General features: G+C 37.7%; 1 protein-coding gene across 1 annotated transcript in view; it reads left to right on the top strand.

Annotated features, from left to right (window-relative positions):
* The first annotated feature begins 333 nt into the window (after positions 1-333).
* Positions 334-15,266, top strand: part of LOC128657721 (ADP-ribose glycohydrolase MACROD2) — a 1,711,614-nt gene continuing 1,696,681 nt past the window's right edge. The window contains exon 1 of the mRNA XM_053712124.1: positions 334-447. The gene's annotated coding sequence lies outside the window, so the exon portion shown is untranslated. The remainder of the gene's footprint in view (positions 448-15,266) is intronic.

The following is a 15,266-nucleotide window of genomic DNA, read 5'->3' as shown; positions in this document are numbered from 1 at the left end:
TCCTGGGCATAGCCATTGAAAATCCCCTTAGGTTTTGCCATCTTCTATGCCAAGTTAAGGTAGATAGTGCTTTAACTAAGCAATGCACTCCATCTTCTCTGGGGCAACTGAAATAAAACAGACATTTCAGAGATACATTTTAGGTATAGGGGTCTAAATAAAATATGAAAACACCTTGCAAAGTTGTTTTTAACTGTACATAATCAAACATTTTATGGAGAACTAAATTTTAAATGTTTTTTTCCTTGATGTTGCATTTTTTTAAAATAACTTTTATTTCACACACGGCATGTGATTAACAATCATTTCTCTTTTTCTTCCTCAGATGTTATACACACTGTGGGACCTATTGCAAGAGGTCAGATAAATGAACATCACAACAAGGCCCTTACAAGTTGCTATAACTCTTCACTTGAACTTGCAAAAGAGAATAAAATCAGATCAATAGTAAGTGCTCTTCAGCATATGCATTTTTAATATAGGTTAATCTGTGCTGTGACTATAAAATGATATAATCACTTATGAACATTTTCCCAAACTCTGTATTATATAATTATGTTGTCTAATTCAATGTTAATGCTGTCAGTGGATTAAATACAGTTATTCTGTAGAAGACATAAATTTCAACATTGTTTTCAGGAAAGTTGTCCTTAAAGTAATATTTGGTATTTAAGCTGAAGTTTTAAAATGTTTAAATGTTTTTCATTAATATTAAGGCAATCTTTTAAAAAAAATAATTGTATGTTTCCCCTCTATGGTGATCTTTTGGGATTTGAAAAAGACATTTTAGGGAGGTTCAAATACAGTGTTGGTTATTTAATCAGCCGAGTAATATATAAGCTAGAAATGTTTTCCCGCAGTCATAGAATCCTTTGTGATTCAGGTTCTGAATATAACTAGTTGCATGCTCTTTTTCTCTGTTATTTTGTGGGAAAACTGCATTAAATATTAAAGCACTGTTTGTCAACAGAGGTTGATATTTTTTCCAATAGAAAAGAAATAAGCCCAGGCTAGACATACTTATGTGGAGCCCCCTAGGCAGAGGTTTCTCCTGGGCCATAAAGCTTCTATGTATACTGAAAACTTGAAATGTCACAGTCTCCTCTGTAACTAAAAGATTAACAGCTGCCCCAGGTAAAATTAGCCCCATGAGCTTTATATTCCGCTTTGTGAGAAACAGCCTCTCTCAGTATTCTAGTAAAAAATAAGATTAAATCAGTGGAAGTAAAGGGAGATGCAAGTACACTTGTTATATATACTGGTAAGAAAAACACAGCTGTGCTTAAAACTGGCTTATTTTAATGTATGTTTCTGTATATTTGAATGGATAAGCTGGCTACCCCAATATTTCTCAAGAGGAAAATATTTTTAAAAATAAAATCTTGAATACAACATGGCAGAAGGCTTAAAGTAAAAGGTTATATCATATCTTCTCATCCAACCCTAAATGACTTCTCTGTTCTTTAGATCTCTGACCTTTCTTTCTGTAACTCTGTTCATCTAGACCCTTTGCTTTCTGGTTTTCACGTATAGTGCCCTAATGAAGGAGCACTCCCAAATAATAATGACTAAGTCAAACTCTTACATTAGAGCTCTCGGTCTTCATTGACACAGCTTACCATCTCCAAACACTACAAATCTGTATTTTATTTGACCTTCATGGCTTTGCCTTTTCTTAGTTTAAATAACAAGGATTTTATCTGTCTTTCACACATCCTCCTTTCATTTTTATTGTCATGTAGGGGTGCATTTTGGATTCTGGTACCATCTCTGTACTCATCAAAACATATCTTTGAACTCCATATTGTTTGTCTTCCAACCTATCACATGCCAACCAATGTATCTGAATGTTTCTCCTGGATAGCTTAGCCTCTTAACACCAAGTGCAACTGCTTCTTTTTAAACTCCTTTATGTCTGTAGTTTATAAAAATCATACCAACCCCTCAGGTTTGCTATCTTGGAGTCATAGTAAACTTAGCTATCCCCATTTGCAGTTGCAAACTAAATCATGCTTCAAAAGCCTAAACAAAATTGCCAAGGTCTGTAATTTTTTAACATCATAACTAACAAGTCACTAAATCCCTTTAAATGAAATTCTAAACTCCGACTCTCATCACACCAATCTATTTTAAATGCCCCAGACTAATAGAGATTACTCATTGTTCTATCTCAGTTATTCTATTGTCAAACAGCCTTCAATGGTTTGGACCCTAATATACAAAGTCCTTACTAACACAGATTCATTTTTTTGCCTGTTTTCTAAATAATCACCACCTGCCCACATTGTTCTTCTTACTTATCAATCACTTCTATCTAAGTTTACCTACAAGACTATGTTGTACCTACTCTGTAGAACTTCTAATAATTCCTCTCTTTATCTCCTTCGCTTAGCTTGTTTCATTCACCTTATCTGCTCAATGTTACTTGATTTTATGTCCCCCAGTTTGCTTAGCTCATCATCTTTTCTCCTTGCTATCTCTAATATACCCAACTTTAAAATCTTTTTGGTGCATGGCCATATGTTGGTCTCTCTGTCCTGTTGTCCCTCTTGCTGCTTCCATCATTTTTGTCCCATTTTCTATAATTGAAACTGGAGACTGCCCAAACGTCACTACTGGCAGATAGAGCTTTGCCCCTAGAGTAGCACAACCCCTGTTGTGTTACTGCACAACAATCCTACTTTACAGAAACTCTGCCCACAGATCACCCAGACCTTGAGCCACCCAAAAATGCAGGGAATTAAAATTGGGAGGTGTGCATTTCCCTTATGTTGATCCCCTGCCTGTTTGTTCTCTGTTTTTCCCTCATTACCTTTGCTTTATTTCCAGTGTGTGCCCACTTTTCCTTTTTCATCTTTTCTTTTTGCTTCAATGTTTTACTGTTTTCCTCATGCTTTCCTTTAATACTATTTGTTCTTTTTAACCATTTTTATAATTCAATCATAGTTTCTCTCTTCTCTATCCCTAACTGTTATTCTCAGTATGCAAATTAAAAATGGAAGTGTTTCTAGCAAGGAACAGCTTTTTAACTTGTGCTTTACATATCAAGTAAACATGTTTATATTTGATGTAATATAAAGACACTTTTATTCAGAACTAGCTCAACTAATCACATATGGGTTAAGGATCTCAATACAGCATATTCAGGGATACAAGGTCTAAAAAACACTCATTCATTTTTATTCTTTTGTCTGTCTAGATTTGAAGATCATAATGTGGGTGTTTCCTGAAAAATACTAAAGTGATTATTCTTTTCTCATGTTGCTCTGTGTTGCCATAGTAATGATTCCCAATCTGAAAATTCTTAAATGCAGTTTTCCTTTAATGGCTTGGTTTCTGTCTACAGTTCACAACAATCAATAGACTCTGTTTTAAATGAAACCTTTCTGAAAGTAGTCACAGCACTAGCTCAATATTTCCTTCATTTTACAAAGATAGAAATCACAATTTCCCTGCTTGTTTTGATTTTTACTACTTGGATTGTATACTTAATATTACCCTACTAAATTTCGAATGGGAATATGCTTTTAATATTTTCAAAGAACACAATAATGTGATTGAATGTTAAAAAGGTTATGTGTATATGAAACCACGTTTGTGGTATATGTTATATGGCTCACATGCATTCAATATATACAGTATATATAGACAATTGCAATATTTATTATGTCTCCCTGTAATCTATTATTGATCAGTATATTGTAAGGCAATTTCAGCTCACACAAATACATATGAATACGCACACAAATACTTGTAAAACATACGTTTAAATATATTTATTAATATTTGTATAACAGAACATCACTTACAAGTAGACATTGGAAACCACCGCAACGGAAAACAGTCACTAATTAAACAATACTATACACACAGTCATTTATCAGTACATTAGGCAAAGCAAGACATTAGCAAACATAACATACCCAATCATTGACATTATCATGCCTCTCAATATAACATTAATTTATTCTTGGGCTAGGAGTACAGAGGCAGAGGCTCAGCTGTCAGGGTACGAATGAGATGTGGTTGATAGTGCGCTATTAGTCTGAAGATGGAGTAAAAATTATCAAAGGGAGTGGCCAAGCAGTCTGGGGCTTTGCAACACAGCCCAGACAATGTACTACATCTATATTGGTGTTTCTTTTATAAATGCCTGCATCAAAATAAACTCTCAGCATTATTGAACTGTTCAAAGCTTAATTGTGGTTTTAAGCTAGTACATTTGTATAATTTTATTTTCTATTTCTTTTATTTTTGGCCCCTTGTTATAACAACACATAAATATGAGTTCTTAATCCTTAATAGTTAAGAGTAAGAGTAGATGCTTGCTGGTTTATGAGGGAGAGTTACAGTGGTTGAAAATATTTGTTTTTATTTTTATAGCATTCTACAGATTAATACCAGACCTATTATTTGTCAGTAACTATAAGTAATATAGTAGAATTATTCCATATCTACTAACACATGGGTTTTTTTTGTGATAGCGGCTCAGCTTTTTAAATTACATTGGTGTCTTCCTTTAAAATTGAATTACAATGCAATGTATACTCTAGCCTTGATATGAATTATACTTGTCAGTTTGGTCTCTAAAATCTGTCAGACCTTTTACAGGTATAGTGCAAAAAACAAGGTTTCAATGTCAATGCAAAAAATAAATAAATAAAAAAATCTGATGCATTTTATCCATTTTTGTTTATACTCAACATGCCCCCTAATGTATGTCAAGTAAATCTTCTATGCATAGTCCCTGATTCTTGTGATTGTAAACTATTTATGTTAAAGTTTGCATTTTGAACACATTTGCTTTCCTTGCTTCCAAAGAATAGTGAACATTTTCTTTCTTTCTGCACTGAGTTATAAAATAATGGAATACCCTGTTGTGTTTCAATGTTTACACACAAAACACTAGTAGCAGATAGTCCTTTACAACTGTGACACTACAAAACCTCAGCTGCTCTTCTGCACAAGTGTTATATTTTAATCTACATCTATCAACGTTCATCCAGGCAAGGTTCCCAGATAGGAAACCTGACACTTGCATGACTCCTATACAGCAACCAGTTGCAAAATTTAACATTGCAAGAGAAAATGTTGTGAAGCTCCACACCTTCTTGCCAATAATCAACTTTTTTTTTTACATAAAGATGGTTATCTGTTATTTCCTAGTAAGTGTTTTACAGATACATGTCCTCTTTATATGATTCAGCACATGTGTACCAATTCCTTTTATGAAAACAAAACCCAGTGCAAGCATAATTCTAAGTAATTTAAAACACTCTAATGAACACTAATGTTAGCTTACTAAGTTCAATGCCAACTCAGAGTTAAAGGGACATTAAAGAACAGTAGTAAATATTACTATTGCTCTATTGCTTGTGTTGAACCTTGCAAAGGGTTTAAACACTTAGGCCTAGATTTGGAGTTTGGTGTTAGCCGTGAAAACCAGTGTTAGAGGCTCCTAACGCTGGTTTTAGGCTAACTCTGGTATTTGGAGTCACTCAAAAAAGGGTCTAACGCTCACTTTTCAGCCGCGACTTTTCCATACCGCAGATCCGATTACGTCAATTGCGTATCCTATCTTTTCAATGGGATTTTTCTAACTCCGGTATTTAGAGTCGTGTCTGAAGTGAGCGTTAGAAATCTAACGACAAAACTCCAGCCGCAGGAAAAAAGTCAGTAGTTAAGAGCTTTCTGGGCTAACGCCGGTTTATAAAGCTCTTAACTATTGTACTCTAAAGTACACTAACACCCATAAACTACCTATGTACCCCTAAACCGAGGTCCCCCCACATCGCCGCAACTCGATTAAATTTTTTTAACCCCTAATCTGCCGACCGCCAACTACGTTATCCTTATGTACCCCTAATCTGCTGCCCCTAACACCGCCGACCCCTATATTATATTTATTAACCCCTAATCTGCCCCCCACAACGTCGCCGCCAGCTACCTACACTTATTAACCACTAATCTGCCGACCGCAAAGCGCCGCCACCTACGTTATCCCTATGTACCCCTAATCTGCTGCCCCTAACACCGCCGACCCCTATATTATATTTATTAACCCCTAATCTGCCCCCCTCAACGTCGCCTCCACCTGCCTACACTTATTAACCCCTAATCTGCCGAGCGGACCTGAGCGCTACTATAATAAAGTTATTAACCCCTAATCCGCCTCACTAACCCTATAATAAATAGTATTAACCCCTAATCTGCCCTCCCTAACATCGCCGACACCTAACTTCAATTATTAACCCCTAATCTGCCGACTGGAGCTCACCGCTATTCTAATAAATGTATTAACCCCTAAAGCTAAGTCTAACCCTAACACTAACACCCCCCTAAGTTAAATATAATTTTAATCTAACGAAATTAATTAACTCTTATTAAATAAATTATTCCTATTTAAAGCTAAATACTTACCTGTAAAATAAATCCTAATATAGCTACAATATAAATTATAATTACATTGCAGCCAATCAGAATCAAGTTCAATCCGATTGGCTGATCCAATCAGCCAATCAGATTGAGCTCGCATTCTATTGGCTGATCGGAACAGCCAATAGAATGCGAGCTCAATCTGATTGGCTGATTGGATCAGCCAATCGGATTGAACTTGATTCTGATTGGCTGATTCCATCAGCCAATCAGAATATACCTACCTTAATTCCGATTGGCTGATAGAATCCTATCAGCCAATCGGAATTCGAGGGACGCCATCTTGGATGACATCATTTAAAGGAACCGTCATTCGTCGTTCAGTCGTCTGCCAGGATGGATGTTCCGCGTCGGAGGTCTTCAGGATGCTGCCGCTCCGCTCCAGATGGATGTCGATAGAAGATGCCGTCTGGATGAAGACTTCAATCGGATGGAAGACCTCTTCTGCCCCGCTTCGATGAAGACTTCAATCGGATGGAAGACCTCTTCTGCCCCGCTTGGATGAAGACTTCTACCGGATCATGGACATCTTCAGCCCCCCGCTTGGGATTGGATCAGGACATCGGAGGAGCTCTTCAGGACGGATCGGTGAACCTGGTATGGTGAAGATAAGGTAGGAAGATCTTCAGGGGCTTAGTGTTAGGTTTATTTAAGGGGGGTTTAGGTTAGATTAGGGGTATGTGGGTGGTGGGTTGTAATGTTGGGGGGGGTATTGTATGTTTTTTTTACAGGCAAAAGAGCTGAACTTCTTGGGGCATGCCCCGCAAAGGGCCCTGTTCAGGGCTGGTAAGGTAAAAGAGCTTTTAACTTTAGTAATTTAGAATAGGGTAGGGCATTTTTTATTTTGGGGGGCTTTGTTGTTTTATTAGGGGGCTTAGAGTAGGTGTAATTAGTTTAAAATTGTTGTAATATTTTTCTTATGTTTGTAGATATTTTTTTATTTTTTGTAACAGTTCTTTTTTATTTTTGTACTTTAGTTAGTTTATTTCATTGTAGTTATTTGTAGATATTGTATTTAATTAATTTATTGATAGTGTAGTGTTAGGTTTAATTGTAGGTAATTGTAGGTATTTTATTTAATTAATTTAATGATAGTATAGTGTTAGGTTTAATTGTAACTTAGGTTAGGATTTATTTTACAGGTAATGTTGTAATTATTTTAACTAGGTAACTATTAAATAGTTCTTAACTATTTAATAGCTATTGTACCTGGTTAAAATAATTACAAAGTTGCCTGTAAAATAAATATTAATCCTAAAATAGCTACAATGTAATTATAATTTATATTGTAGCTATATTAGGATTTATTTTACAGGTAAGTATTTAGCTTTAAATAGGAATAATTTATTTAATAAGAGTTAATTAATTTCGTTAGATTAAAATTATATTTAATTTAGGGGGGTGTTAGTGTTAGGGTTAGACTTAGCTTTAGGGGTTAATACATTTATTAGAATAGCGGTGAGCTCCAGTCGGCAGATTAGGGGTTAATAATTGAAGTTAGGTGTCGGCGATGTTAGGGAGGGCAGATTAGGGGTTAATACTATATATTATAGGGTTAGTGAGGCGGATTAGGGGTTAATAACTTTATTATAGTAGCGCTCAGGTCCGCTTGGCAGATTAGGGGTTAATAAGTGCAGGCAGGTGGAGGCGACGTTGTGGGGGGCAGATTAGGGGTTAATAAATATAATATAGGGGTCGGCGATGTTAGGGCAGCAGATTAGGGGTACATAGGGATAATGTAAGTAGCGGCGGTTTACGGAGCGGCAGATTAGGGGTTAATAATAATATGCAGGGGTCAGCGATAGCGGGGGGCGGCAGATTAGGGGTTAATAAGTGTAAGGTTAGGGGTGTTTAGACTCGGGGTACATGTTAGAGTGTTAGGTGCAGACGTAGGAAGTGTTTCCGCATAGCAAACAATGGGGCTGCGTTAGGAGCTGAACGCGGCTTTTTTGCAGGTGTTATGTTTTTTTCAGCTCAAACAGCCCCATTGTTTTCTATGGGGGAATCGTGCACGGGCACGTTTTTGAGGCTGGCCGCTTGCTTAAGCAACTCTGGTATAGAGAGTTGAAGCTGCGTTAAAAATGCTCTACGCTCCTTTTTTGGAGCCTAACGCAGCCTTTATGTGAACTCTCAATACCAGAGTTATTTTTATGGTGCGGCCAGAAAAAAGCCGGCGTTAGCTACACGGGTCCTTACCGACAAAACTCTAAATCTAGCCGTTAGTCATAGTTATCTCCAGATTGGCAATGGACTGTTGATCCTGGGTAGAACATGAGCCAATGATTGCCAGCTATGCACTTTCACAATCAGTGACTAGATCAGTGGCTATGAGACCTATTTATCATATGTCTGTCGGACCTGATCCGACAGTGCGGATCAGGTCCGACAGACATCGCTGAATGCGGAGAGCAATACGCTCTCCGTATTCAGCATTGCACCAGCAGCTCACAAGAGTGCTGGTGCAACACCGCCCCCTGCAGACTCGCGGCCAATCAGCCGCCAGCAGGGGTGTCAATCAACCTGATCGTACTCAATCTGGTTGAATTCCGGCAATTCCTGTCTGCCTCATCAGAGCAGGCGGACAGGGTTATGGAGCAGCGGTCTTTAGACCACTGCTTCATAACTGGTGTTTCTGGCGAGCTTGCAGGCCCGCCAGATACACACGGGGCCTCAAGCTCCATTCAGAGCTTGATAGATAGGCCTCTATGTCTTGCTCCGGACTAGTACTGCATTGGCAGCCCAGATCTGACTTTGACTTTAAAGGTTTAAACCCATAAATATTTAGGCAGGCAATACTGGAATGAACCAATGCTCTAATGCAAAGAAAATAATAAAATCATTCTGCTACCAAGACATAATATACACTAGACAAATGCACAAATTTGTTTTCGCTGAAAGATTTTGTGTCAGATTTTTTTAAATGCGGTTAGGCTGAATTTTATCCATGAAGGTATTCAGTTCAGACGAACATTGTGTTCAGATTTATTATTGTTATTTTCAATAGGAACAGCTAATATAGACAATTATATTAACACAAATATTATAGGATTCAAAGTTAAAAAAAAAATATCTTTCAATGTTACAAGTGATACATCTCCTGTATAAATAAAATCCAGTATTAAGTAGCTGACCGGCTGTCCCTAACATCTCTCAGTAATACTATAGTAGGATTGGACAGGGGATAATGGACAAATTAATTGTAAGACCCCTGTGCATCATTAAAAACAAAGAAGCTTATTAACCAAACAATATAACTCCTTTCCTACATTCCTGCACCTTTTTCTGGTACCAAACCATTTGTTTTTCATATGCTTTGTCCATTAATCTATTTGGCTGTTCGTATATGAAATGGCTCGATGAATCATACAAATTCTGACTCATTTGCATTTGTCCAAAGCTGTAATGCACATCAGAACTATATCTGAATCATTTAGGATCTGATTGACGTAGGTTTGTAAAATATCTGATACCATTGCTTATAGTGGTAAATTGCATTGCATGAATAGCTGATATTATCTTTCTGCACACTAAGAAAACAAGACTAATGTAGGCATGATTAGAAAAAACACTTATCTATTGTTGCATAAGTCAGGTAGCTATTAGGATACCAAAAAATAAGATAATATTTCAAGCATAGAAGCACAGTTATAATACATTTCTAAATTTAGGAACACATTTACCATAATATTTAATTTTATGCAAAAAAAGTGATTAGTGCTAATGACCATCAGTTATCAAACAGTGGCCTATATCACAATCCAACAGAATATCTATGTGAATTGCATGGCAAAACAGGTGATTTTTGCTTCTTTTTGTAACTGCACAGAAACTTAAGACTTGAAACTAAACCAATAATCAAACCAATATTGGTGTTCAGATAAGAATTTCATAACATTTTGGGTAATGTCATTATTAATATTTTTTAACATTCAACAGTTAATTTGAACCATAAATACATGTTTTAATAAAAGTTTCTGAGTAGAAGTTTAATAATTTAAAGATATAATTTAAGCAATTTCTTTTTTAAACTTAACGGAAACTTAATTAAATAAGAAATACAGCATTAGTACATAGAATAAAAACAAAATCCATAGAATCATAATTTATCTTAAACCAAAGAGGTGAAAAAAAACTGATACTGACATGTTTTACAACATTGTGCACTTTTGTATGTGTAGGAGTATTTAAATATAAACAAAAGAACACACTTTAATTAGCTCTACACCTTTTTTTAAAATGTTTTGTGGTATTCATATAAGAAATTTATGCGTGTGTGTATATATATATATATATATATATATATATACACACAAATGTGTTCAAAATAGGAGCGCACTCTCCGGGTCTTAAGTCAGAATATTTTTAATACATTACTTCAGTGACGTTTCGGGGTGGTTAGCCCCGTCCTCAGACCATTAAAATCATTACAAAAATAAAGTACATATTTATACATTACCCACCACCATCACCACGTAGCAACCGTCTATAGCTCACTCTTGGTGGACCCATTGTAGTGAAGGGCAGTGTGGTATCTGTGGTCACAATCTCCCAATTTTTCTTTATGGTTCATGGTAATTCCTTTTTGTCCATGGTATATGTGGTGAGGTAGGATAGTCTATTATCCACTTGTGGTTCCTTAGTACATAGTGCCTCTTCTTGTTTCATATCCCAGAATTGTGCAAGATGTTTATCAATCTGTGATTCCTGGTATCCGCATTGTAAGAATCTTTTTTTCATATCCAGTAATTTCTCTTTGGCTTTTAAAGGGTCACTGTTGTTACGTATTACCCATTTAAATTGTGATATAGGTAGAGCTCGCTTGAGACCAGGTGGGTGGCAGCTGGTAGCTTGTAACAATGAATTTTGATCCGTTGTTTTACGGTATAGGGTTGTCCCCAAACCACCCTCCTGTTTGGAGATTCTCAGATCTAGAAAATCCACTGTAGTATTGCTGTATTCCATTTTAAACTGCAGATTGGGTAAGACCTGGTTGAGTTGTTGTAACCAACTTAATAGTTCATTTTCAGATCCATCCCATATCAAAATCAAATCGTCTATGTACTGACGAAAAAATAGAACCTTAGCATGGCTAAACAATTGTGGTGATGTGGTATAACCATATAAAGGCTATAATTGATATATATACACAAACATATATTCTTTCACCAGCCTGCTATTTTTGGAATCCACTTGGATGCAGCATAGGCAAACAAAGCAATAAAGAAAAATCCATGCAACCGCCCGCACAAAATAACAAAAAAAACCATCTCACCACCCGCACAAAATAACAAAAAAAACTAACCGACCACACAAAATAATAAAAAAACCTAACCGCCCGAACGAAGTATAACACAAAGAAAAAACAAACCGCCCTTACGAAGAATTAACAAAAAAAAACCTAATCACCCGCAAAAAATATTAACAAACACCTAAACCGCCAACCCCCACATCGCAAAATAATAAATTAATTAACCCCTAATGTGCAAATTAAACAACACAAATAACATAATTAAAATATTAACCCCTAAGCCGCCAACCCCCCACATCACAACAAACCTAATTAACCTATTAACCCCTAAACCGCCAACCCCCTCATTGCAATAAACCTAATTAACTCCTAAACCGCCAAACCCCCTCAACGCAAATAAGCTCCCTAACCTAACAACCCCCTTTAAATAAAAAATCCTAACATTCGGGGGGCGTGTCCAGGCAGCGACTCTGTGCAGTCGCACTCTTCTGTAGCTCCCGGAGAAAAAAACAATAATCCGCCGGTTATTGCTTTAATCCTACAGCATCTGACACTTGATCGAGTTATAGCACAAATATATACATAACCCTATCGTTGGTTGCTGTATTAATGATCCTGGAGGCGGAATTGGACGATTGAGGCCTGTAGCGGCGGCAATCTCACAGGCAGCGTCCCCCCCCTGGATCCCAGGGGTGTCTAGCCAGAACTGGTTATCTCAAGCACCTACAGCAATACAACCTTTTTTACTAAACATCGGCATACCGCATTGGGTATTGTAATCTCCCAGTGAGCACAGCCGCAGACACCAGCCGGCCACAATGGAAGTTAATGACCTCCCCACTGCTTTGGATCTTCACTTAGCTAAGTTAGAAGCCCTGATGCATGCTCTAATAGATAAAGCTCCTTCGGAGCAGGATATACTGTATTTAATGGAACGACTAGCAGTTACTAAAGTTGCAGAGCCGGCGCTACAACAACCCGTGATCTATGAGCCAGACACACATATAAAACTTGGGGAAAACAAGCAACCTACCACGCTGAAGCCAGGAGCAGCCATGCAGTCAGACAGTGGCCCTACTGTCATATCACTATCATCTTTCGAAAGCGGTGAGTGTGGGGCAGAGGAAGCACTATACCAGCACAGCATGCCAGATATCGGCCTCTCACTAAACACAAGCCTATCCAGCAGGAGATTTAGCAACACTTCATCTAAGATGGCGCCTGGAGTCACATCGATCCATCTACAGATGGAGCAGCGGGACCTAGTACATTTAAAAGTCAATGCAAGTATGCCAAGTGAACTCTGGGGGAGCCCGAAGACAACCGCAAAATTGGGGACTTTAAGCCTAACAACCTTTACCACGGCTCCGAATCATATTTCAGACAATGAACGGCTGGCGGAGGATCTTGACCTCCGTTATCACCCTCCTGGGTATCAGATCTATTCTACATTATGCCCTGGCACTATGGTTATCAGACATCCTAAACTGCCGAGGGGAGAAACTCGGTCCTGTCAATTTACCGGCTTTGCAGATGATAATGACCCACATGGCAAGTTGAAATATTCTGGGGGCTGGTGGTGCTCCTCTATTGTGCATTTACCAATAGACTGCTTGGGACTAGTGTAAGGACTCAAATAAAAGGTTTGCCGCATTGTTTGGTTTTAACACCACCGTTTGACTTGATGTTTTAAAGTTTAATATGTATGTTCAAAATATGAATATTTTACTAATTAACCATGTAGCTCCTACCCCATTAACTCCATTATTACCCTCCAGAGACACAGGAAGTGGGAGGTTGATAGCGGGCAGAGGGGGATATCCGCTTCTTTAGTTTATAATTCTCAGGCGGTGGATGGCTTAAATAGCGTACATATTAAACACATTGAACTACCTCACTTGTGGCCGGCGGCCGCGGCAGCGGGTGGGGGACACGCATAGATTTTATAGCTAGGTTACCGCCGCCAGTCTGTCATCATACATTCCTAACAGCCTCAACATCGAAATTCCCCTTAGCTTGCTATACACTATCTACTTTGGTTGTCAGCTAAACAACACCCCCGATAAAGTATTATCACTAACCCACTTAAATGTTGCAGGGTTCTGACACCACAAGATACACCTACCTTGCCTTTCCATTTCCATTCAGATGGCCTGAATAATTTTGGGGTGGGGCTTGCTCAAATGTCTCTAAGGTTATATATATTGTTTAATTAACTAAACCTTACTTTCTATACGGGAATACAATAGCTGTGGGTATAACTGAATATCAAACCGACATCTTTTCTGGTTAGTTGTGTCTCTCGACACAAGTTTTTCTGTGTTGTTTTGTCTCATCTATTTGTTGTGTTAAATTTAATTCTCGTATACCCCCAACATTGTTTATAAGCGTTTTTGTATTAGACCCATGAGTGGTCTAAAGTGCTAAAACTGGGGATCAGAAGAAAGTACACTGAATTATAAATTGTGTTATTAAACATTTAATTCATTGATATATTGTATTATAATATTTCAGAGGTATGCTATTGTGCATACATTTTATGACATGTACTTTTGTTTGATATGAATAAAGCTTTTTTTGAAAAAAAATCCTAACATTCATTTAAAATTAAAACCTAACATTAAATTACAAAAGAATTATCTAAAATTAGAAAAATAAATAAAGTCTAAAATTACAGAAAAAAATATTTTTTTTTTATCAAAAATAAAAAAAATTAAACCTAATCTAATACCCCTATGAAAATAAAGCCCCCCAAAATAAAAACACTCCCTAATCTAAACTACCAATAGCCCTTTAAAGGGCATTTTGTAGGGCATTGCCCTAACCCATTGCCCCTAAAAGGGTATTTGTATGGGAACTGCTAATAAAAGGGCATTCAGCTCTTTTACAGCCCAAGAAACCCTAATCTAAAAATAAAAACACCCCCCCCCCAAAAAAAAAGGCTAATACTAACCTTAAAATAGTGTACTTACCATTCCTAAAGTCCGGTGGAGAAGGTCTTCTTCCAGGTGGCTCTATCATCTTCTATCTTCATCCGGAGCGGAGGTGCGGACTGACTTCCCCGATGCACGGATCCAGAGCGGAGGTCCTCAACCACGTGGAGGCACCTCTTCATGCAATCATCCGCCGCACACTGTAGATTGAATCCAAGGTACCCCATATTTATTGGAGTAACTTGCATTCCTATTGGCTGAGATTTTGAAATCAGACAATAGGACAAGAGCTAGTGAAATCTTATTGGCTGATTTGAACAGCCAATATGATTTCAGTAGCTCTAATCCTATTGGCTGATTTCAAAATTTCAGCCAATAGGAATGCAAGGTACCCCAAATTGAATGCGGTACCTTTCATTCAATTTTTAGTGTACGACAGAGATCGAATGAAGAGGAGCCTCAATGCTGCTGAGGATCGCCGCTGCTGAGAACCACCACTGAGGACCACCGCTCCAGATCCATGCATCGGGGAAGACCACCACTCCACACCTCCGCTCTGCGCTGCCTTCGCTCCAGATGAAGATAGAAGATGATGGAGCCGCCTGGAAAAGACCTTCACTGACGGACTTCAGGAACGGTGATTACCTATT

Source organism: Bombina bombina, chromosome 4 (genome assembly GCF_027579735.1).
Source record: "Bombina bombina isolate aBomBom1 chromosome 4, aBomBom1.pri, whole genome shotgun sequence".
NCBI classification, from domain to species: Eukaryota; Metazoa; Chordata; class Amphibia; order Anura; family Bombinatoridae; genus Bombina; species Bombina bombina.
The sequence above is the reverse complement of the archived record's forward strand: the minus strand, read 5'-3'. Positions and strand labels throughout refer to the sequence as shown.